The sequence below is a fragment of the Phodopus roborovskii genome, unplaced genomic scaffold (genome assembly GCF_943737965.1).
Source record: "Phodopus roborovskii unplaced genomic scaffold, PHOROB, whole genome shotgun sequence".
Taxonomy (NCBI): Eukaryota; Metazoa; Chordata; class Mammalia; order Rodentia; family Cricetidae; genus Phodopus; species Phodopus roborovskii.
In genome coordinates, this window is record NW_026126651.1 from 11,571,269 (window position 1) to 11,595,453 (window position 24,185).

General features: G+C 36.7%; 2 pseudogenes; both read left to right on the forward strand.

Moving 5' to 3' along the window:
- Positions 1-1,619: 1,619 nt before the first annotated feature.
- On the forward strand, positions 1,620-9,393 carry LOC127213808 (leucine-rich repeat-containing protein 58-like; annotated as a pseudogene).
- Positions 9,394-16,202: 6,809 nt separating this feature from the next.
- LOC127213809 (leucine-rich repeat-containing protein 58-like) lies at positions 16,203-23,160 on the forward strand (annotated as a pseudogene).
- The last annotated feature ends 1,025 nt before the right edge of the window (positions 23,161-24,185 follow it).

Here is a 24,185-nt window from a genome sequence, read left to right on the forward strand (position 1 = left end):
GAAAGTAGGGTTTTTTGTTTTGTTTTGTTTTGTTTTTGGCATGGTTTATAATACAGCAGGTAGCCATAGTTAATGTTTACCTTTTCTTTGCCTTGTTTTAAAAACTACATAACAAGTATGTAGTAGTAGCTATTACCATGTTTATTGTTTAAGCTATCATGTGAATGCTTGTGTACAACTTTACCAGTAAAAGTATATATAGGTGATCAAGTGATTTCTTACACCATGCTTTGGCAGAATTCACTTGTATGCTGAGAATATTTGCATGTTAGGTTTTTGTGTATGTGTTATTTTAGTAGGTTATATTGACAGACTATAGTTTATTCAGGGTTTATGTGTGATGGTATTACATCATGAAACAAGAGAGTTTCATGACTGCAGTTGTGAAACGCTGCTATATTGAGTCCCCTTACCTTTTCCTCGAAATAGTATAGTAAGATCATCTTTTCTTCTTTTTTTGTTTAGAGATTATATATCTGGTTTTGTAGAAATCATATTTCCAATGTAACATAATTTTATTATAGTAGTTATAAAGTCTTTTTTTTTCCTTCACATGATTAGGAAAGGCACAGATGACTTGTACAGTCAGACCCCAGGTATCAAATTGTAAATATTTTGTAATTAGATGACTTTAGTTAAGGAACATAGAATGTTTTCATGGAAAACGTCCAGATTGATGGGACTGAGTCCTTCTGGTTTAAGTCTTTTATTTTCTTGATTGGTATTAATATTGTCCTAAGTAATAACATGAGTAGCCTTTTAGGAATTACTTGCAAATAAAGCATCCTACCATACATAGCTTTTCCAGCCCCCTAAAAAGGAAGTTGTCTGGAAAGAGGTAGTGATATACAGTAAAAACAGAATCAGAGGGGGAAAAACTCTAAATAATTTAGAGTATGTTTAAAATATATATAGGCTGGGGGAGAATTGAGCAAGTCCTTCAAAAAGAAGTAGAGTAGCTGGGTGTGGTGAGACAAATGTTTAACCCAAAAACTCAAGAGGCAGAGGGAGGCAAATGTTTATGAATTGAAGGCCAGCCAGGTCTACTCAGTGAGTTCCAAGACAAACAAAGTTTCACAGAGAAACCTTGTCTCAAAAAACAAATAATAAAAATAAAGTAATGAAGTATAAAATAAATCCAGTTTATGGGACTTTTAACACTGAAACCATTATTTATCCCTAGTGCACAACTGGATTTCAGGAACCCATTGCCCATATACACAAGGAGGGCCTGTGCTTCACCATCCATGGGGAGCTGGTGGGAGATGGGTTAGCTGGGTTGATAGGGGGCATGGGAGGGAGTGTGGAGATTGTTCTGTAACATGATTGTTTCTAAAAAAAAAAAAAGCCATGCAAAAATGGAAAATATACAGAGAGTTTCTATACTGCATGTTATTGTGTTGGATGTGAATCATTTGATTGCCGAGAAATACCAATAGTTGCTAAAAGATGTTTAATTATTAATACTGTTTGATTAATCCAAATACATTGACTTAAATTTTAAGTCTTAAGGATATGTTGTTTTGGAAAAGATGTTCTGCTTTTGTTTCCACAGAAGATAAAAAGCTGTGGATTTCTTCCTTATAATATGGTTTGAGCAAACAATACCTCCTGAAGCAATGGCGCAGGTGATCCAACATTCAAAATAACTGAGATGATGTAGCCCCACAGATTACTATAGCCAGAACTTGGCTATGGTTCTGGGGTTTTTCAGGATCCCCAGATGAATGACAGCACCCCCAAACAGCAGGAAGCAGATTTGTGAAAATGATACCTAAATGCCAAAATTTTGTTTATGAAAGTTTGTTTTCCTTTGAATGGCTTTGGTTATAAATTGTTACTGATCACAGTCATTATCTTTTTAAAGAAAAAAAATGATATTGAAATGAATAGTTTGCTTTAGTAGTATTTTGGTTTATTGATTAAAAATTAAGATCAATTTTGTTATATGTATATTTCTACTTTTGTTTGTTTAGGTATTGTGTTTATGTAGCTAATTTAAAAATGAAATGTATAATTACATATAAACTATATTTGCATATAATATATTTGCATATAATAGTCAAAATATATAGTCATATTAGAAGGCATCTGGATACACAGAGATGTATTTCAAATGGGTAGGTAGTGTTCAAAACCTTTCAAAGACCTACAGAATATGGCATTTTAAATTGTCTATTAGGGTTTTTCATGACAATGAGACACAACTGCACTTGGCAACACCAGTTATGTTACAGAGGAAGATGGGCATTGAAGAAGCTCATTCTGGAGTTTGTTTTTAACATGGAAGTGATTGCCATTTGGACAAGAAACTGTTCTTGCCTGAACTGCTTGACAGCATTCTGACCTAACTGGATAAACAGGTTCCTAAGAAAAGTGACTGCTGAACTTGCCAAGGAATAAGTTATTCCTTCAAGATCCTACTTCATCAAAAATTCTGTCAGACATACTGTGCCTATAGGCTGAATAGGGATGCCCCAACATTACAGAGGCTTCTTGAGTGACTGTCCAGGCAGTGACATGTCTTTGTCAATTCTAGAGTTTTTATATCATCATTCTGGAATCTTTCATGGCATTGAAGACAGATAATTATGACTATGGTTTTCTTATGATAAAAGATAAATTACATATAAAACCTTAGACTCACAAAGGTAGTACAGATGTTAGAATAGTCTTTAAATTTTCCATTATGTTATAAATATTGTTAACTACTTTTTTGCTTAATAACTTTCATAAGTAATTTTATGATGTTTAAATTAAAACTTTCCCTTTAATTTAGACAGAAAAATTGTAGCAGATGGGAGATGTACCTATGCATGCAGTAAATTTTACTTTCTTTTCTTGGTTGATTAATAATTATGTTTCTGCCAATGGAGGAGGCAGGGCAACCAGACCAGTAGAATTCTGAGAGGAACAGAAAGAGTGGGTCATCTAACAAACACCATGTAGTTATCAGGAAGACAGGATGCCCCTGTATTCTCTAGAAAACCAAGAACATGTGAGATATGCAGATTAATAGCAAGAGGTTGATAATTAACAGAGAGCTACCCAATATGAAGCCAGAGCCATTGGCCAAACAGTTTATGATTAAGATAAGCCATGTGTGTTTATTTGGTCAGATTGGGCTTCAGGTATACTTTTGCCTACACATTGTTGTTTGTGGAGCAATAACTGAGTGGCTTTGTATTGCATACGTTGATATTTGAAAGTCCCTTGTCTCCCAGTCTTATGGTCATCAATATGTTCCTAAGAAAGAGTGTTGACCCAGGAAGTCAATTTCTAACTCTCATGTGTAAACTTGTGTTGAGATTTGTTGCATTTTGAGCAAACAACCACAACAACAAATAAACCAACTAGTCAAACAAACAAACCAAAAGATGAAACTATTAAAATGATATTTTACACTTGTTATGGTTGATATTTATATTGCTGACCAGGATTTTAAAAGAACACATTAAATTGGAAATAATTCACTGATGTTACTGTCTTTTACTCTATGTATAAAAATACCACTAGCATTCTATAATGCTTAGTATGGAGGCATAATACCAAAATGGTGCAGGAAGTGTAAATTTATTATTTGTGGGTTACAAAATGATGCATCCATTATGGCATCCAATGTGAAGAAATCTCAAAGAGCTAAAAATAATCTACCATATTTGCCACATATGCCACTTATACTAATATGCTCAAATATTTAGTATTTTAATATACAGAAAATTGCTCAGCCATGTTCATTGCTACTCTATTTCAAAAAGTAAGGTAATGCAGACAACGAAAATATCCATCAACCAATGTATAGTTCATGAAATCATGGCACATTGACTATGTGTCACTGTTCCCAGTTAACCTGAAATAAAATCTGTAAATTTAAAGGTAAATGGCAGGAACATATGATAGAGTGAAGTTACACAGACCCAGAAGGGAAAATGTTATGTTCTCCCTGGTGCAATGCTCTTTGCTGAAAAATCTTCAGTTAGAAATGTTATCTGCACATCTCATTACAAAAGCTTGATATTGTAGAAGACAGGAGCAATTACAGAAAACCACAATAAAAATGCAGTTTTGTACAGCCACTTCCTAAGAGACAAAACTTCTCTAGCATCAAGGGCTCAGTGAACATTATTGAAGAGAAGCATAAGATTTTAAGAGCTAGAAAGTTTTTTCATTTCCTGAGAATGTGCCTCTTGGTATTGTCACAAAACACATCAACAAAGTATCACCAACATGACTGCATATATTTGAGCTGAACAAGGACACCAATAGATGGCCAAAGCATACAGGGGAAAGATGAGGAGGCCTTGACCTATTAAAAGAACTAGGGACAATGAAGAAATGTTGGAATTGACAGAAACAGTCACCCCTGAGAAACATTGCACAATTGGGCATCCAAATGTACACCCATAAAAGTCTATATAAAATCACTATTAAACATACTGCAATGGGTATATTTTGTAATATAAATGCATATACATGTAGATTTATGCATGGAATTGAACAAAGACAACATGGATATTAATTTGTCCAAGAAGAAATATATATATATGTGTGTGTGTGTGTGTGTGTGTGTGTGTGTGTGTGTGTGTGTGTATGTATATATACACATATATGGGAAAATGATGGTAAATGACATATTCTTTATATTAGTAAAATAAAATAATTAAGAAAAACTAATGTGAATCAGCTAGTATAATCTGGGTGTCACTTAAGGTAAATGATGAAATATCCCCAATGTAAAAAAAAATAATTCAGCCAGCATAAGAGAATAGTGTTACTATTAGACTACTGTTAGTACTACTCCATACAGTTATGCATTCCTACAATTTCATGTTGCATATTCATTTCAATATACACTCACCCTCATCTTTAAAGATGCACATTAAACTCACCTTTTAGGTATTTATTCATCTGTCTTCCCCCATGTCACCAAGATGGTCTATATAGATATTTACTTGACACAAATCTCCCTCCTAAAAAGATGGGAACATTTCTTTAAGTGCTTCTGTGTATTGGAGATTTTTCAGTTGAGCATTCTCTTCTTAGGTCTGCACGACATTTTTAAATCATATTATTTGGTTTTTTGATGTATATCCCTTTAGATTTTTACATAATTTGGTGATTGGCACTATGACAGAATTGCAATACTTTGTTGTTATCCATGAGAGACTGCCCCTTTCTGAACAGAATCAGAGGAGGAGTGGATTAACAGGGCAGAAGAGAGGTGTGGGGGAGGAAACAGAAGGAGAGGCAGCAAGGGAACCTGTAGTCGCGATGTAATATAAATAAATAAGTAAAAGAAACAAAATAGCCAGTTTAAGGCAAAGTGATGGAAAATGATCAGTAATTCCTCAAGTGTCATCAAATAAATTTCTACTATAATGGATAGAAATTAAAGCATAATCCCTAAAACAGGAAAATATACTGAGCATGAGAGACTTTATAGCAGTTAGTAGGATTTTTACAACCCCATCATTTGAAGACTTAACGATCTCTGAGCTAAAGGATTCAGAATGATTGTAGGTCAGGTATCATCTATTTCTTCCTCCAACAAGTGTGTTGCAGTAAAATAGGGGTAAGTAAAAACAGAAAGCCAGAACATATTCAATTTTCTATGGGATTCTGGCTCTAATTGACAACAGAGAAAACCATCCAGTGTTGAAGACATAAGACCATGTCTGGATTATGGGAACTGATCCTGGCCATTTATTAGAATTTCCTCAGATCTGCCTGGACCTTGCACATTGTGTCTGTGCAGTGCAAAAACAGACTGGGAAGAAATCATTTAAATCCTCCAGGGCCTGTTTCTTCAAGTAATTATATATGAATATCTAACACACTGGATCAAACTGTTATATCTATTATAATAATACCCACAAAAAATCAACAAGAACAACAATAAACAACTGATCAGATTATCTAGCCTGCAGACGCAATGTACCCAACCAGCCTGAAGCAATAATATTAGGGGGATTATTGCATAAAACACATGTATAAAATTGTAAACATTTTCAGCATTTCTTTGTGTACACATTAATTTGTGCACACATTTAGTAAAAATTCAATTCTAACTTCATGGTATATGTCTTAATGGACACTTCAGTCTATCTAATCAGGCAAGGCACATATACACTAGGAAGTGTTTGCTGATTATTTTTTATAATGCTAAACTATAGGTGTCTCTTTAAAATATAAATTTTGAAGATTTTTAAAAATATGTCTTATGTGTTGATTATTTGAAATAATACATTTTATTACTCATCTGAGTCACTGTTTTCAGTGGAATGGAATTTGCCATGTAACTTCAGTTGGATGGACAGCAAACACAGAGATCTGACATCTCTGCTTCTCAAGTCCTGTTAATGCTAGACCACATAATTTTGACTGATTTTCAGGGGTTCAAACATGCAATGCAACTCTATTGCTGAGTGATCCTTCTACCCAGCTATGAATATATATATATATATATATATATATATATATATATATATATATATATATATATACACACTTTTCTGTAACCCCAGGAAAGCTCTGCAACAAACACTTTGACACCCAACAGTTTTCCTCTCTCCTGAGTCACTTCTCAGGTTGAAAGAGAACCTTTCTGGATCCTGCACTGAAATCTGAGGAAGCAGAAAAGGGTCTGTGCTGAACCCTGTGATCCTAACACATTCAGTGGAAAACGAGAACGACAGAGGACTCCGCCCCATGTGCCCTCTCACACATGAACTGAATCATCTGACAAAGATCTCACCTATGTTCGATCTATTTTAAGAATATCTCAACACTTTTTCAGTTCGTCAGATGCCAAAGTTCATAAATCATTGTGAAAGCGATCCAGCAGCAGCCTGCCCCTAGAATCGTCACTTCCAGAAAAGAGCTCATTTCCTTTTCTGGGAATGCCACGCTGTCAGCTGGCCCCTGCCTGGGATTCTCGCGAGATTGCTGATGTGGCAGTCAGAGAAGCCAAACTCAGCCGCTCCCTCCTCACGTCTCAGCCTAGAGCTGGAGTCTGAGCTGGAGGGGAGCATCGAGGAGCTGGGGAGCTCCAAGGTGTGGCGGCTGCGGCCGCCGCTGCCCTAAAACCATCTGACATCGTCTCCAGGGCGCTGAAAAGCAGCTTTGAGCACCTTCATCTACCGGACTTGAGCTGGAACCTGCTCATGGCGCTGAAACCGGAGCTGCTCCAACAGAACAGCCTGTGCCTGCTGATTGACAGGAACAACAGGATCGGCAGCACAAGATTGCTCTTCGAGGACATGGCGCAGTCACCATTATGTGGCAGACTCCAGGTACTCAACCTCACAGGCAACTGCTTTCCGGAGGGTCCTGACTAGCTTTTTCTGAGTTTAGAATACTTATACCTTTGAGGAAAGTTCACTAAAGAAATCCCACCAGGATTAGCAAATCTACCTTCTCTCAATTACTTCCTATTGTGTGACAATAGAATGAAAGTGTTCCTCCTCAGCTTTCATGGCTGTATTCCCTCGCTCTCCACAAGAACTTGCTGACACTCCTGACTCTAGAGCTCCTAGAGTTTTCCAGCATTCCATTGGTTGTTCATTTTGTTAGCGATTTAACATTTCACCCTTCAACTATTCTGGAATCAGCTGCAAAGACCATTAATATTCGGGGATTTTTTTTTTTTAATGTGTGAGGAAACATTTTACTCTTTTAAAAATATTCGTTTTATGAAACTGACTCAAAAATTTCTTTCCTCTTCATAACAATGAATCTGTTTGTGTTTTCCAGGCATGAATCTGTGATTTTTTTTTTTTTTTTTTTTTTTTTTTTTTTTTGGAGTTTGAGGTTCAGTGGCATGGTTGAGACTCCACCCACCTCCAGCAACTTACTATGGATAACTTGAAGTAGGAACATCCTAAGTAAGGCTGTTACTTCCCCAGGTGGCACTGTGAAAAAGTCTTCTGTGTTATGCTCCTAGCTTCAGTGCAATGCTGGGCGTGCTGCATGCTTTGGATGTGCTAAAGGGAGGCCTTATTGCTGTGTGTGTGTGTGTGTGTGTGTGTGTGTGTGTGTGTATATGTGCGCGCGCGGGGGGGGGAGGGAAGGGGGGAGGGCGGGGAAAGCCCATGTGAGCTCATAGTTACCCAAAGACAAAGATAGATGGAATGTTATTTCAACCAAGTTGTTATTTTCTATTCCAGGTGGAGGCAGGGCCAGGAATTCTGAAAGACTGGTCATGGGGTCAAGTCAGTTCATGATCTGTCCCCATGAACAGATGTTATCCTCATCTGGGCATCCTGTGTGCAGGATTTGCAGTGAACTACCCTGCGGCAGAAGGAACATCTGGCCTGAAGCATCGATCCATTTACAGCACTTGACTTTTGGGAATATTTCTTACACTCCTTATGATCTTCCTAGGAAATCTCCTTAGGTAATTGGGTTCAGCCAGCAATTGCCCAAACCAAAAGAATGGCAGAGTCTGTTTTGATGAATGTGTCAGACAAATTAAGTTTGTGGAATTCTGTGGGGAGTATCACCTCTTCCAGATGCTTTATTTGTGTTCTCCAGTATGTTCTCCCCTCTGCAGATCTGCTTCACGCAGCTCCACATCCCAGAGTGACTGTGCTTTCTCCAGAATGCCCTTCCCCCGGCAGCTCTGCCTCTCTCAGCTCCACATCATAGAGTGAGTCTGAATCAGAAGATGAATCCAGTGATGCTGCACACAGAATCCAGACCGTGGTTCATGGTTAACAGCCAGCGGGTGTTGATAAATACTAAAACTAGGCAAAGATGATCAAAAGGAAAAAATGAAGGTTGAATTTAATTGGTTTCATCTTGATGTCCATGTAAGAGTTTCAGTGATTTGAAAGGTTTTGCATTCGTGTATGCATTCAACATTATTTATTCCAGTTCTGGTTAAATTCATTGAGTATAATTCATTCCGAATAGCAGTTCAAAATTCAGCTGATTGGTCATGATTTCCATGATATCTTTGTTGGAACTATAGGAGAATGGTACACTGAAGGGAGCAGTTAATCAGCCTGGAGTGGTGTAACCTGGGATAGTTGGGTTGACTAAAGTAAGACATCATGACAGTTGTACTCCAAGATTGTTCTGGTTTGGCTGAAAACTATGCCATAAATAGAAGGCGCCTTCTCATTGTGTCACCTATGGGTGTGAGCCTATGACCAACTAACTGATATATTGAGGACTATCACTTTCAAATGGCATATTTAAAGGTCAGATCTTGTTTTGTTTGTTACTCACTTTATGCAAACTATGTGTGATGTGTTTCACTGCCTTAATCAAAGCAAGTATATAGAAGCTTATTCTAGAAATTACTTAAGAGCAACCTACAACCTGACACAATGCAAAACACTTGGATTTGTTTTAACAGACTACATAAACAATTGTATACTTAATACCTGAGTCCTGCAGCCCTGGAAGTCTTTTTGTAGAATGTGTTGACCATGAATTCAGAGACCCACCTGCCTCTACCTCCTGGTGCTGGCATTAAATGTGTGTGCCACCACCTACTTACATGTCATTTTAACTTCAGTTTGTTAACTGCGTTGCAATTACGGCTTTTAATTTTTTGTGAGGCTATAGTCCTGATCCATCAATTTGCCAAGAGACAGAATAATTGTTCTGATAGAATAATCTGGGATGGGAAGTAATCAAGAAAAGCTGCTTTATAACATTGTACTAAACGAGGAAAATATGGGACATGGTTGTTGATACCTCCATAGCAGCACATGGGAGATAGAGGCAGAAGATCAGGAGTCCAAAGTTGGCTTTAGCATCATAGTAAATCTGAGGCCAGCCTGGAATGTATACATGAAAACATGACTCAAAATCGGGCTGAGTTGAGAAAGGGTGTATACTAAAGCAAATCTTTATCTGCATTTGAAAGAAAAAGTACAACTAGATAGCATGAGAGTTGAAGGTAGTCAGAAGTAGAGCTCATTTTATCCATCCACAGTAGAATAGTCCACAAAGTTGTTTTAACTGCTGAACACTAAACAGAAGAACTGATAAAACAGGAACGAAAACATTAAAATGCTATAACTTTAAGGTGTAGGAGGAAAATAATACAAATTTTTGACATAGGAGATTAACAAATTTTACTGATTGACTATGCAATAAAAATTAATGCTAAAACTGTAATTGGCACTAGGAAATATTTACTTCTCATTGCTTATGATGAAATAACCAGCTTGTAATAGCATCAAGGCTAGTTACTAAATATGACAGGTGTTTTCAGACAGCATTCGGTTCTCTGGTAATCACTTAAAGGATGCTTTAATAGAATCCAGTGGTATGCTGAGGATACTTGCATGTTATGTTTCTTGTACATATTATTTTATTTTAATAGACTACATTGGCATATTATATTAATAGACTGGGGTATCCAGGGTTTGTTTTTGTTTGTGTTTATTCATGAAACAGGAGTTTCATGACTGCAGTTGTGAAACGCTGCTATAGTGAGTCCCCTTACCTTTTCCTCAGAATAGTGTTATAAGATCATTTCTTCTTCTTTTGTTTAGAGATTTTATATATGTTCTTGTAGAAATGATATTTTGACTGTAAAATAATTTTATTATAGTAGTTATATTGTCTGTTTTTTTTTCTTTCATAAAATGAGTTACTCTAAGCTGCCTACTTCAAGATTAGGAAAGGCACAGAAATTTTGAGCAATCAGTGTAAAAATATTTTTTAATTAGATGCCTTAAGTAATATAGAATGATTTCCTGAAAAACATTCTGAATGATGGGATTGCATTCTCCTGATTACATCCTGTACTTTCTTGATCTATAATTATCTTAACCTAAGTAGTATAGTGAGTAGCCCTTTAACTATTACTTGTAAATAGAGCATCTACCCATTGTTACCATTTCCTGCCTCCTAGAACAAAGGTATACTGTTTCTCCTTCATAAATGTAAATATTCGAACATGTGGCATATACATATATTCTACAGTGGTCTTTTAACAAAGTGTTTATGTTGGATTTCATGGGTATGGTAAACTCTGTGAATATTGTGCCAAATAGTGTGTTGGAACAGTAGTTTTGGCAGAGATCAGGATAAGAGTAGATTCAGAACCTTTCGACTGCTGAACAAGTTACATACAGTCCATGCCTAGAGCACTGATTGCCATTAGAGCAATGTTCATTGGTAGCAGTTTTACCTTTTTTTTGTTTGTTTTTTTTTTTTAACCCATGTTTGGCTTTATCCTTAACGAAAGCTACCAATAATTGCTTAATTATTTTCTTCTTTATTATACTTCTCCTATGTTTAATAATTGACTATAGACATTAACTTGTAGAGATAGGACTTGGCCTCCTGAAGTTAGCAGAATGTATTTTAAGTTGTAAACTTTTTCACTAGTTATGAATCCCATGTTTATCCAGCAAATGAACTGTTAGAGTTTCATAATGAGCAATGGGTATTTTTCATAATACAGCTATTTTATATTCTGAGACAAGTCAAGGCTTGTCTTGAACTCGTCTAACCTAAGTCTAATGTTCTTTCCTTGGCTTCCCAGTTGGTGGAATTGCCTGTGTAAAATATGAGCCTGGCTATTTTTTTTTTCTTGGAAAAGAGCCAAAGGTTCCTCTTGCTAAAATTTTTGATTTCTAGATTTGTTTTGCCGATATGAAAAATAAATCTATATTTTTAAAATAGTCTTCAAATATGAGAAATTGGGGGGATGTAAATATAAGTAAATGTAGTCCTTTTTATGATAAGCCAGTACTGCAGACTAGTTCTTGTAGATACTTCAAATCCTAGAGTCATAAATATTCTGTTTCCTGGAATGTTAATTAAAACAAATCTTTGGAAACAGTGAAGAGAAGTCATATGTGGTCCTGAATATCCATGCAACCCTGTACAGTAATAAGTTATTTTAAATTGCTTCACCAATTTCCCACTATTGCTATATAAAATTCTTATCACTAAGTTTACTATTGCTATTGATTTTATTGTGTCCTCCCTGCTGTTCCCTGTGAAGCAGAGCCAGCAAGTTGTAGCTTTTTTAAGTCTTGATATTCCTAGAGTTCATATTGGAAAATAGTCCTGTTTCGCTTGGTTTTTAATACAGCAGTTAGCCTTAGTGAATGTTTATGTTTTGTTTGCCTTGTATTAAAAACTGCATGTCAAGTATTTAGTAATAGCTATTTTCATAAAACCAAATGTTTATTGTCTAATTTATGTGAGTGCTTTACCAGTAAAATTATATATAGGTCGTGAGGTGATCTCTTACAGGGTGCTTTGGTAGAATTCACTTGTTTGATGAGAATATTTGCATGTTAGGTTTTTTTGTATATATCATTTTTATTTTAGTAGATTATATTGACAGACTATAGTTTAATTCAGGGTTCATGTGTGGTGGTATTACATCATGAAACAGAAGAGTTTCATGACTGCAGTTGTGGAACGCTGCTATATTGAGTCCCCTTACCTTTTCCTCAAACGAGTTTAGTCAGATCACTTTTTTTATTTAGAGATTTTATTTCTGTGTGTATAGAAGTGATGTTTCTACTGCTAATGTAACTTTATTATAGTAGTTTTAAAGTCTTTTTTCACCCAGAGAAAACTGTAAGCTGCCTATTCCAAGATTAGGAAAGACACAGATGATTTGGACAGTACCCAAGTGTCAAACTGTAAATGTTTTGAAATTAAGGGACTTTAGTTAAGCAACATGGAATGTTTTTTCCTGGAAAACATTCAGACTGATGGGACCCTATTCTCCTGGATTAAAGCCCATATTTTCTTAATAATTATGTTGACCTAAGTAGCTCTTTAGGAATCACTTGTAAATAGCCTTGTAAATAGAGCATCTAAACCTAGTTACCCTTTCCAACCACTAGTAAAGAGATATACTGTTTTGCCTTTAATAATTGTAAATATTCCAACATGTGCCATACACATATTTCAGCAAAGTGATTATGATGGTGTTTTGTCTGTTTAGTTATAATCTGTGAATAGTGTGCCAAATCAGTAGTTTTGTCTACGGGGATAATAGGATAGGTCCATGACCTTGTGCCTGTGGAGCAAGCTACTTACAGTAAACACCTAGGGCATAGGTTGTCTTTAGTGCTATCTTCTTTGGTAGCTGGTTTAACTTTTTGTTTTGTTCTGTTCTGTTTTTGGCTTTTTTACTCATATTTGCCCTTATCCTTAACAAAAGGCTCATCTTGAACTCGACATGTCAACGAGTCTGGCCTTATTGTAATGCTCTTTTCTTGGCTTCCCAGCTGCTGGAATCACCTGTGTAAACCATAGGCCCAGCTCACTATTTTGCTGAGAAAAGAGCCAAAGGTGCCTCTTGCTAAAAATTTTGATTTGTAAAATTTTTTTGCTAATATGAAAATAAATGCACATTGAAGATATTATTCAATTATGAGAAATTCGGGTGATAAAAATATAATTAAAGTTAGTTCTCATTATGACAAGAAAGTACTATAGACTAGTTCTAACACACACTGGAAAACCTGCATTCAAATGAGGAGTCAAGAATAGGGTGTTTGCTGCAACATTAATTAAAACAAATCTTTGAAAGCAGCAAAGTATAAGATAAGTCATAGGTGGCCAGGAAATTCAATGAGCCCTTGAAGGCCTGCATAGTAATAAGTTATTTTAAATTGATAAATTAACTTCCTACAACTGCCATATAAAAACCTGATCATTAAGTTTACTGCTATTGTTATTATTGTGTCCTCCCTGCTATTACATTGCCCCCTGTGAAGCTTAGCAAGCAAGCTGTAGGCTTTTTTAAGTCTTGCTCTTCCTTGAATTCCAATTGGAAAGTAGTTCAGTTTCGCTTGGTTTATAATACAGCAGTTAGCCTTAGTGAATGTTTAACTTTTGTTTGCCTTGTTTTAAAAACTGTGAATCAAGTATTTAATGGTAGCAACATTCCAGGTGATCCAACATTCAAAACAGCTTGGAAAAGGCAACCTTGCAGACCACTACACACAGGATTTCTGAGTCTTCCTAGGATCCCCATGACAGCGCCCCATACCAGCAGGAAGCAGTTTGGAAAGAACGACGCCCAAATTCCCAAATATTGTCTATAAGTGTTTCTTTTCATTTAAATGGGTTTGGTTATAAATGGTTAATAATCACAACCAATCTCTTTTTAAAGGTAAAAAGGGGATTATGGTATAGAAATGAATACTTTGTTTTCAAATGGATTTTCATTTATTGACACAAATTTAAGGGCAATTTTGTGTTATGTATGTTTCTCCTCTTGTTTAGATATTGCATTTATACAGCTCATTTTAAAATGTATAATTTAGTACAGATTATAAATAGTTATCTATAATAGTTAAAACTTATAGTGCTAGCTAGGTTTTCTAGATATACAGAGATATATTTCAATTAAATAGGTATTCTTCAAACATTTCAAAGACCTACAGAATATGGCATTTAAAATGGTTTAGGGTTTTTCTTAACAGTGAAGCACAACTGCTCCTGGAAACACCATCTGTGTCAGAAAGGAAAGTGGACATTGAAGAAACGTGTTAATGTAGTTTACTTCTAATATGACAAGACTAGCCATTTGGGCAAGATCCTGCTCATGTCTGGACTGTTTGACTTTATGTTATATAAACTGGACATATAGGACCCCAGAAAGTGACTGCTGATACAAGATGGACATTGCTACAGGGTTCCTGCTTCATGGAAGTGTCTGCCAGACATTCTGCAGGACACAGAGAAAAGTCACTGACAAACTGCCATTACAGGTGGACAGTTTAAAGTTTCATGCTCTGCTGAAGAGTCTGCCAAACACACTATGGCCTATAGGCTGAAGATGGGACATTACAGAAGAACTTTGGGTGACTGACCAGGTAGGAAGATGTCTCTGTCATTTCTATAGTTTATATACTATCCTTCTGTAGTCTTTGATGGAGTTGAAGACAGATAGTTATGATTATAATTTTCCTTAGGATTAAAGATAAGTTATATATAGGACTTGAGACACACAAAGATAGGATAAATGATGAAATATTTTCTTTAAATATTGCCAAATGGTAATGAACTAAATATTGTTAACTGTGGTTCTTATTTGACAACTGGTTTGTTATATATTTTGCTATGTTAAGGTTAAAACCCTTTTTATTTTAGACAGAAAAGAGGAGATGATGGGAGATGCCATTCTGTAAATATTTTTCTCTTATTTCTTAATGAAGAAAGCACTATTGGCCAATAGGAAAGCAAGATAGGCAGGACTAAGAGACAAGAAGGTTTCGAGGAAAGGTAGGAGGAGATTCAACATGTAGGACCAAGAGAGCAGAATTCCGGATGTGGAAACACTTAGATTAATAGAAATGAGTTAATATTTAAGAGAGCTAGCCAATAAGAAACACTAGTAATAGGCCAACAGCTTTATATCTCAAAAAAAAGTTTGATTATTAATGCTGCTTGATTAATCCAACCAGTAAAATTTGAAAATGTCTTGATTAAAATTTAAGTCTTAAGGATATTTTGTTTTGGAAAAGATGTTCTGCTTTTGTTTCCACAGGAGATGAAAAGCTGTGGATTCCTTCTATACTAATACAGTTTGATCAAACAAGACCTCCAGGTGTCCAACATTCAGAATAACTGAGATGTTGTAGCCCCACAGATTACTATAGCTAGAATTTGGCTATGGTTCTGGGTTTTCTCAAGATCTCCATGGAATTGACAATACCCCCAAACAGCACGAAGCAGATTTGGGAGAACTATGCCCAAATTCCCAAATTTTGTTTATATAAGTTTGTTTTTCTTTAAATGTCTTTGGTTATATACATACGTTTTATATATATATATATATATATATATATATATATATATATATATATATATCACAGTCATTATCTGCCTAAGAAAAGGGAGGAATATGATTTTAAAATGAATAGTTTGCATTGGTATGGATTTTGGTTTTTTTGACACAACTTTAAAATTAATTTTGTTATATGTATATTTCTATTTTTGTTTCTTTAGGCATTGTGTTTGTACACCTCATTTAAAATATAATGTGTAATTGAATATAAATTATTGTCACATATGATAGTCAAAACATATACTTAGATTGATTAGGTTTCTAGCTAGAGAGAGATATATTTCTAATGGATACATACTCTTCAAAATCTTCAGAGACCTATAGAATATGACATTTAAAATGGTTTATTAATGTTTTTCACGACAATGAGACACAATTGCTCTTGGCAACACTAATTACATCATAGAGGAAGATGGGCATTGAAGAAATTCATTATGGAGTTTGTGTTCAACATGGAAGTGATTGCCATTTGGACAAGAAACTGTTCTTGCCTGAACTGCTTGACAGCAGCATGCTGTCCAAACTGGATAAGCAAGTTCCTAAGAAAAGTGACTGTTCAACTCACCAATGGACAGAACATTCCTTCAAGAATATTTCTTATGTTCTCTCCAGTCTAATGCTCTTTGCTGAAAATCTTCAGTTAGAAATATTGTCCTCACATCCCATTACAAAAGCTTGATATTGCAGTAAACAGGAACAGTAAGTAGAAAGCCACAAAAAATGCTGTTTTATAGAGCTGTGTTTTAAGAGATAAAACTCCTCCAGTATCAGGGGTTAGGTGGACATATGAAGAGGAACCATAACATTGTAAATCCAGAAGGTCATGGGGTTTCCTGAGACTGCTTCTTAGTGTTGTGATTAAGTACATCCACAAAGTATCACTACCATGACTGAACTTAAACTGAAAAAGGATACCAATTCATTGACAAATCATAAGATACCTTCTATATATGTATGGAAGTTTCAAATAATAAATCAGATAAAAAACACAAAATAGTGAAAGCTTAATTTCTACCTTTCCAAATTGTATCCCTTTTATGTTCTTTGATGTCTTATTGCTCTAGCTAGATCTTCAAGTACAATATCGAAGATATACGGAGAAGACATCTGAGGAACCTGCCTAAAACTGAACTTGGCCTCCTCCGTGTGGTTGTCAATTGGGGAGCATGGGAAATCTGTGGGGCTGCTGGCAGTGAACCCATTATTCATCCCTGGTACACGAATAGCCACTGGAACCCAATTCCCTTGGTGAGATACTCTCTCAGCCTAGATACAAAGGGGGGGGGGGCTAGTATCTGCCCAAATGGTGTGACAGACATTGATGATCCCGCATGGAAGGCCTCATCCTATCTGAGGAGTGGATGGGGTTTGGCATGAACAGTTGGTAAGGGAAATGGGATGATAGAAGGGAAGTGAACTGGGATTGATATGTTTTAAATTTAAATAAAAATTAAGAATGTGCCATAATCAATAAAAGATTCCACATGATACTTTGACTTCACTTCTAACCTATCACAACCTCTATGTAAACTATGATACCCATGGTATATATGAAGAGCTAATGAAGTTTCAAGACAGCACTTGTGTGAGTCTAAAAGTATACTCATATTCAGAATTCTGTGTGTCTAGTTCATAATCCTTATCAATTATCAATTACAGTATTGCTAGTGGGAAAATATTTTTCTGTGACTTCTCATTTAGCTGATAAATTTATAAAGTTACAGCTATAATTTCATGAAGGGTGATAAAATACACATTTTAGTTTAAGCTAAATGTATCGATTCTATTGATAAGTTACTAACATTACAAATTATGTCAAATATTGATAGATAAATCATTCAATTATTTACTAAAACTAAAATATGAATTAAAATTAAGAAATAAGTTATTAACTACATGACATCAAGTTGTGGTGAGACTATACACCTTCTTTATATTAAAGCTAGAAAAGGCAATCTAGTATGAATTATAGGTTCCCAAGAGCCAGTCAAGCATAAAGAACAGATCCTGCTCCCACTGTTATTGAGTCCCACTAAATGAAAGCCTAGGTCATTCCCTTTGCAGGCTCCCTGGTTGTTGCTTCAGACTCTGAGTGCCTATGAGCCAGGTTACTTGTTTCTGTGGGGTTTTTGTGATGTCCTGAGCCCTCTGCCTCCTACAGTCCTGCCTCACTTTTTGATCATGGGTCCCTGGGGTGACCTAAGGTTTTGCTATGGGTCTCTGTATCTGTTTTCATTAGTTACTGGATGAAGGCAGTAACTGATGACAATTGGCCTAGTCACCAATGTGATCACAAGAGATGGCCAGTTCAAGGTAATCATCCCTTATTGTGAAGAGACTATTGCCATTCTTGTGGATTCTTGGGAATTTTCCTTACATCATGTTTCTACTTGATCCTGAAATTCTTCCTTTCTAGTCATCACTTTCAGGAAACTTTCCCACAAATCATCATATACACAAATCCCCTCAAGTTTCAGTCCCCACCTGCTCCCAATAGACCCAGATGTTTTCTATTTCCCCTTTCCAAGAAGATCCATTTATTACCCATGGGTCCTCGTATTAGCTGACCTTTCTGATTCTGTGTAATGCAGAATAGTCATCTTTCCCTTTACAGATAAAATGCATGAGTACATGCCAATTTTTCATTCTGGCTTTCCTCATTTAGGATTGTCTTTGACTTCAAATTCTTGATGTCCTTTCTTTTAAGAGCTGAGGAACACTCCATATGTAATTGCAGCATGATTGTCTTTATGCATTCTTTTGAGCATGTGTGTGTGTGAGCCCTCTAGGTTATTTCCAGGTTCTTCCTGTATGAACAATGTTGCCATGATCACAGTTAAGCAAGTGTCCTTCTGATATGTTTGATTTGATCATATATTGATTAAAGACCCAAAAGTGGAATAGCTGGGTTTTGAAGTGGGTTGATTCCCAATTTTCTGAGAAAGCAACATTTAGAATTCCAAAAATACTGAGTCATTTAATATACATTTCCCTCATAACTAAGGATGCTGAACATTAATTTAAGTATTTTCCTGTATCCCAGATTCTTCAGTTGAGCATTCTCTTATTAGGTCTGTACTCCATTTTTAAACTGCATTATTTGTGTTTTTGATGTCTTTGTTATTTTGTTCTTAAATATTTTGGAAATCAACACTGACAGATATGCAATACTGTGTTGATATCCATGGAAAACCTGCCCCTTTCTGAACAGAAACAGAGGAGGAGTGGATTAACAGGGCAGAGGAGAGGTGTGGGGGAGGAAATAGAAGGAGAGGCAGCAAGGGAACCTGAGGTATAGATGTAAAACAAATAAGTAAAATAAAATAAATAGCCACATAAGAGCAAAGCAGTGAAGAATGATCAGTAATCACTCAAGTATCATCAAAGAAACTTCTACACTAATAGGTAAAAATTAAAACATAACCCCTAAAACAAGATAATATGCTGAGCATGAGAAACTTTGGTGTACTTAGTAGGATATTTATAACCTCCTCAATTCAAGACTCAATTATCTCTGAGCAAAAGGATTCAGAATGATTGTAGGTGATGTTTCATCTATTTCTTCCTCCAACTAGTGTGGTGCAGTGAAACTGGGGTAAGTGAATCCAGAAACCCAGAACATCAATTTTCTCTGGGGCTGTGGCAGTAACTGACCACAGAGAAAAACATCCAACTGTTGGAGACATAAGCCCCTGTCTGGATTTTGGGAACTAATCCTGGCTACTTATGAGATATTCTCCACCTCTTCCTAGCATTCCACACTGTGGCTGTGCAGTGTAAAGGCAGCCTGGGAAGAAATCATTTAAACCCTCCTGTGGCAGTTTCTTCAAGTACTTATATATGATTATCTAACAAACTGGATCAAACTGTTACATCTATTATAACAACAAAAATATTTCCCCCTAATCAACAACTATAAAAACACCTGCACAGACTATCTAGTCTGCTGAAGCAACGTGCCCATCTGGGCTGGAGTTACAGTAACATAACAATAAAGCAATAATGTTAGGGGTACTTTTCATAAAACATATATAAAAATGATACCAATTTTCAGCATTTCTTTTTGTACACATTAATTTGTGCAACAGAACTAGTTAAAACTCACATTTATTTTTATTGTTTTCATAAGTCTTACTGGACACCAGTCAAATCAGACAAGTGCCATATACACCACTATAATTGTCTCTTTAAATTGAAATGTTTGAAAACTTTTAAAAATCTGTCTCTTGAGTTGACTGTTTGTTTGAAATAATACTCACCTGAGTCACTGATTTCAGTGAAATGGAATTCACCATTTTTTTTTTTTTTTTTTTTTTTTTTTAGTCGGATGGACAGCAAACAGAGATCTGACATCTCTGCTTCTCAAGTCCTGTTATTGCTAGACCACATAATTTTGACTGATTTTCAGGGGTTCAAACATGCAATGCAACTCTATTGCTGAGTGATCCATCTACCCAGCTATGAATATTTAGGATATATATATATATACTTTTCTGTAACCCAGGAAAGCTCTGCAACAAACACTTTGACACCCAACAGTTTTCCTCTCTCCTGAGTCACTTCTCAGGTTGAAAGTGAACCTTTCTGGATCCTGCACTGAAATCTGAGGAAGCAGAAAAGGGTCTGTGCTGAACCCTGTGATCCTAACACATTCAGTGGAAAACGAGAACGACAGAGGACTCCGCCCCATGTGCCCTCTCACACATGAACTGAATCATCTGACAAAGATCTCACCTATGTTCGATCTATTTTAAGAATATCTCAACACTTTTTCAGTTCGTCAGATGCCAAAGTTCATAAATCATTGTGAAAGCGATCCAGCAGCAGCCTGCCCCTAGAATCGTCACTTCCAGAAAAGAGCTCATTTCCTTTTCTGGGAATGCCACGCTGTCAGCTGGCCCCTGCCTGGGATTCTCGCGAGATTGCTGATGTGGCAGTCAGAGAAGCCAAACTCAGCCGCTCCCTCCTCACGTCTCAGCCTAGAGCTGGAGTCTGAGCTGGAGGGGAGCATCGAGGAGCTGGGGAGCTCCAAGGTGTGGCGGCTGCGGCCGCCACTGCCCTAAAACAATCTGACATCGTCTCCAGGGCGCTGAAAAGCAGCTTTGAGCACCTTCATCTACCGGACTTGAGCTGGAACCTGCTCATGGCGCTGAAACCGGAGCTGCTCCAACAGAACAGCCTGTGCCTGCTGATTGACAGGAACAACAGGATCGGCAGCACAAGATTGCTCTTCGAGGACATGGCGCAGTCACCATTATGTGGCAGACTCCAGGTACTCAACCTCACAGGCAACTGCTTTCAGGAGGGTCCTGACTAGCTTTTTCTGAGTTTAGAATACTTATACCTTTGAGGAAAGTTCACTAAAGAAATCCCACCAGGATTAGCAAATCTACCTTCTCTCAATTACTTCCTATTGTGTGACAATAGAATGAAAGTGTTCCTCCTCAGCTTTCATGGCTGTATTCCCTCGCTCTCCACAAGAACTTGCTGACACTCCTGACTCTAGAGCTCCTAGAGTTTTCCAGCATTCCATTGGTTGTTCATTTTGTTAGCGATTTAACATTTCACCCTTCAACTATTCTGGAATCAGCTGCAAAGACCATTAATATTCAGGGATTTTTTTTTTTTTAATGTGTGAGGAAACATTTTACTCTTTTAAAAATATTCGTTTTATGAAACTGACTCAAAAATTTCTTTCCTCTTCATAACAATGAATCTGTTTGTGTTTTCCAGGCATGAATCTGTGATTTTTTTTTTTTTTTTTTTTTTTTTTTTTTTGGAGTTTGAGGTTCAGTGGCATGGTTGAGACTCCACCCACCTCCAGCAACTTACTATGGATAACTTGAAGTAGGAACATCCTAAGTAAGGCTGTTACTTCCCCAGGTGGCACTGTGAAAAAGTCTTCTGTGTTATGCTCCTAGCTTCAGTGCAATGCTGGGCGTGCTGCATGCTTTGGATGTGCTAAAGGGAGGCCTTATTGCTGTGTGTGTGTGTGTGTGTGTGTGTGTGTGTGTGTGTATGTGCGCGCGGGGGGGGGGGAGGGAAGGGGGGAGGGCGGGGAAAGCCCATGTGAGCTCATAGTTACCCAAAGACAAAGATAGATGGAATGTTATTTCAACCAAGTTGTTATTTTCTATTCCAGGTGGAGGCAGGGCCAGGAATTCTGAAAGACTGGTCATGGGGTCAAGTCAGTTCATGATCTGTCCCCATGAACAGATGTTATCCTCATCTGGGCATCCTGTGTGCAGGATTTGCAGTGAACTACCCTGCGGCAGAAGGAACATCTGGCCTGAAGCATCGATCCATTTACAGCACTTGACTTTTGGGAATATTTCTTACACTCCTTATGATCTTCCTAGGAAATCTCCTTAGGTAATTGGGTTCAGCCAGCAATTGCCCAAACCAAAAGAATGGCAGAGTCTGTTTTGATGAATGTGTCAGACAAATTAAGTTTGTGGAATTCTGTGGGGAGTATCACCTCTTCCAGATGCTTTATTTGTGTTCTCCAGTATGTTCTCCCCTCTGCAGATCTGCTTCACGCAGCTCCACATCCCAGAGTGACTGTGCTTTCTCCAGAATGCCCTTCCCCCGGCAGCTCTGCCTCTCTCAGCTCCACATCATAGAGTGAGTCTGAATCAGAAGATGAATCCAGTGATGCTGCACACAGAATCCAGACCGTGGTTCATGGTTAACAGCCAGCGGGTGTTGATAAATACTAAAACTAGGCAAAGATGATCAAAAGGAAAAAATGAAGGTTGAATTTAATTGGTTTCATCTTGATGTCCATGTAAGAGTTTCAGTGATTTGAAAGGTTTTGCATTCGTGTATGCATTCAACATTATTTATTCCAGTTCTGGTTAAATTCATTGAGTATAATTCATTCCGAATAGCAGTTCAAAATTCAGCTGATTGGTCATGATTTCCATGATATCTTTGTTGGAACTATAGGAGAATGGTACACTGAAGGGAGCAGTTAATCAGCCTGGAGTGGTGTAACCTGGGATAGTTGGGTTGACTAAAGTAAGACATCATGACAGTTGTACTCCAAGATTGTTCTGGTTTGGCTGAAAACTATGCCATAAATAGAAGGCGCCTTCTCATTGTGTCACCTATGGGTGTGAGCCTATGACCAACTAACTGATATATTGAGGACTATCACTTTCAAATGGCATATTTAAAGGTCAGATCTTGTTTTGTTTGTTACTCACTTTATGCAAACTATGTGTGATGTGTTTCACTGCCTTAATCAAAGCAAGTATATAGAAGCTTATTCTAGAAATTACTTAAGAGCAACCTACAACCTGACACAATGCAAAACACTTGGATTTGTTTTAACAGACTACATAAACAATTGTATACTTAATACCTGAGTCCTGCAGCCCTGGAAGTCTTTTTGTAGAATGTGTTGACCATGAATTCAGAGACCCACCTGCCTCTACCTCCTGGTGCTGGCATTAAATGTGTGTGCCACCACCTACTTACATGTCATTTTAACTTCAGTTTGTTAACTGCGTTGCAATTACGGCTTTTAATTTTTTGTGAGGCTACAGTCCTGATCCATCAATTTGCCAAGAGACAGAATAATTGTTCTGATAGAATAATCTGGGATGGGAAGTAATCAAGAAAAGCTGCTTTATAACATTGTACTAAACGAGGAAAATATGGGACATGGTTGTTGATACCTCCATAGCAGCACATGGGAGATAGAGGCAGAAGATCAGGAGTCCAAAGTTGGCTTTGGCATCATAGTAAATCTGAGGCCAGCCTGGAATGTATACATGAAAACGTGTCTCAAAGTCAGGGTGAGTTGGGGTGGGGTGGGGTGGATATAAATTGCCAAATGTATCTCCTTTGCTTTTTTTTTATACTAAAGCAAATCTTTATCTGCATTTGAAAGAAAAAGTACAACTAGATAGCATGAGAGTTGAAGGTAGTGAGAAGTAGAGCTCATTTTATCCATCCACAATAGAATAGTCCACAAAGTTGTTTTAACCACTGAACACTAAAAAATAGTATTGATAAAACAGGATTGAAAATGTTAAAATGCTATAACTTTAAAGTATAGGAGAAAAATAGCACAAATTATTGTCATAGGAGATTAACAAATTTTACTAATTGATTATGCAATAAAAACTAATACTAAAACTGTAATTTGGCATTAGGAAATATTTACCTCTCACTACTGATGGTTAAATTACCAGCCTGTAATAGTATCAAGACGGTTGCTAAATACTAAAGGTATTTCCAGATTGCATTAGGTCATCAGGTGATCATTTAAAGGGTGCTTTGGTAAAATCCAGTGTGCTGCTGAGAATACTTGTATGTTAGGTTTCTTGTATATATTATTTTGATTTCAATAGATTATATTGGTATATTAGTAGAGTATGTGTATCCA